The sequence below is a fragment of the Gadus chalcogrammus genome, chromosome 11, assembly GCF_026213295.1.
Source record: "Gadus chalcogrammus isolate NIFS_2021 chromosome 11, NIFS_Gcha_1.0, whole genome shotgun sequence".
Lineage (NCBI taxonomy): Eukaryota > Metazoa > Chordata > Actinopteri > Gadiformes > Gadidae > Gadus > Gadus chalcogrammus.
In genome coordinates, this window is record NC_079422.1 from 8,327,752 (window position 1) to 8,329,977 (window position 2,226).

The following is a 2,226-nucleotide window of genomic DNA, read 5'->3' on the forward strand; positions in this document are numbered from 1 at the left end:
TTGGACGTCCCTGTTAAGAATGTTATAGGAAGGCTTTGAACCTGAGTTTAGCTAGCAATATACAGTTACCTTATTATTATTATATTTCAGAAAGGGAAATAGGGAACTGAAGTAGCCAATAGGTCCCTCCTTTTGTTGCGCGTTATTATTGTTCTTAACTTGGAAATGTTTCATAAGCAATAGAGCAAATTCAAGAAAATGAATGTGGTGAAGTATGTGGGGTTTCTGAGCATTCTGGGTCTGTATTCCAATTGCCGTTTCACACCAATTCTATTCCCCGACCCTTCCTAAATCTCCAGATGTTCTCTTTGATCCCTATTATACCTGCTGTCCGATAAGCTAGAAAAGGAGCCTGTGGAGGTTTTACTACTGAATATTTACAGCCCCACTGCACTTCAGCGATACACCAGCCTACAACGTTGGCGAGGGAAGTGCTTAAAACAAAGAAATTCTGAATTTGAATGTTCATGTAAACACACTGTGCTTTTGGTTTATTTCAGGGTGTACGTCTATTTTAATCAAAGATCAAATAGGTGCTGCAACACTGGGTTTTTCGACTATCTACCTCCTTTCTATAAGCGAAACATTTATAAACTACTTTTATAAAGGTTGTCAATAATAAATGAATAAGCTAGATTAGCCAAGTTTAATAATGTAGTATATGTGCAATGACCAAAATGTGAGGAAAGGGGCATGTTACATCACTATATTTCCTGATGAAGAAGAAACGGTTCTCATGGTCAGCCAACAACTTGAAATATGTAGAAAAACACTTGATTAAATAGCACTAATAATGTGATGGTGCTGTTGTGCAAACTAATATCTCAGAGAATTTACATTTGATACTGATTGTGTAAGCCATATTTTGTTTCTATATACAGTTTGTTCAAATGCGTGCACTTTTACCTGCCATCTGCTTTCTCTTTTTTTTTCTGCTGACCTTACCTTAATAAAACACATTTGACAATGCACTTCAATTGTAGTTTGTCTCTTCTTGCTGTATGGTTAATGGTAGCTTATAGGTGCATAGTGCTTCATTATTTTAATGTGAGTATTTGAAAACCTTTGAGACTGCAATAGGCCAATGTCACACTTCCTGCTTCCGGAACGCGTAGTAGGGTAATCCAACTTCCGGTCGCGTCTAGCAGCAACAACAATGGCAGCCCCCGTTCGCAGTTGTTCTTGTAGTGTACCGTGTTGCTCTACATCAGGACGTATACAGCCATACCTCAGCTTCCACGCTTTCCCGAAGGACGAAATAAATCTTGGTTGAGATTAATTTTTGCCCAGTACTGTCCTAACATGCGAGTGATTCTAGACTGCACAGAAATCCGGTGTGAGGCACCCTCATCACTCACCCTCCAGTCTGAAACATTCTCCCACTACAAGAATACCAACACCTTCAAAGGTCTGATTGGCATTGCTCCATGTGGAGTTATCACCTTAATTTCTAAGCTGTACACTGGTTCCATATCAGACAGAGAAATCACACAGCAGTCAGGAATCCTAGTAGTCTACTTCAGCCAGGAGATGCATGCATGGCTGACAAAGGCTTTGTCATCGACAAGATGCTCTCTGAAGTTGGGGCCACCCTCATAATGCCGCCATTTAAAAGAGGCGCCAGGTTCACCAGTGAGGACACCGAAAACACCCAGAGTATCGCCCGACTTAGAATCTTGGTGGAGAGGGCCCTCAGAAGGGTCAAAGAATATCATATCTGGGACACGACCATTCCTCTGACTCTTTCATACTCTGTCAATCAGCTGTGGGTAAATTGTTGCTTGATGTCTAACTATCAAGGTCCTTTAGATGTGAAGGGTGATGTCCCAGTGTTACACATTAAAACACATGACGTCACATGACTATTTTCAAACGTTTAATAATGTTCTTTGTTTACATTAAGCAGAAAGTAATTAAAATGAAATGGTGTGTGTTTGTGTCCGTCCTTTTCAAATGTTTATGTTTGTTTTCAGTTCTTTTTTTTAAATATAAATTAACATATATACATATTTACATTTAACAGAAAGAAATGAACCTCTCCTGGAACCGTCACCTTATCGTGGTGGAGAGGTTTGCGTGTCCCTGTGAACCTGAGGGCTGTGTTGTCTGGAGCCTTGTGCTCCTGGTAGGGTCTCTCATGGCAGAGTGGTCTCTGGTGAGGGGCCAGACTAAGAATGGTTCAAAAACTCCAATGAATAACGGAAAATGAGGAGATGTGAACCGGCA

The 2,226-nt window shown here is 40.5% G+C and overlaps 1 long non-coding RNA gene across 1 annotated transcript in view; it reads left to right on the forward strand.

Moving 5' to 3' along the window:
- The window catches only part of LOC130391257 (uncharacterized), a 5,359-nt gene extending 4,393 nt beyond the window's left edge, over nucleotides 1–966 (forward strand). Inside the window, exon 5 of the long non-coding RNA XR_008896871.1 lies at nucleotides 1–966. This exon is cut by the window's left edge and continues 228 nt beyond it. This is a non-coding gene — a long non-coding RNA (uncharacterized LOC130391257).
- The last annotated feature ends 1,260 nt before the right edge of the window (nucleotides 967–2,226 follow it).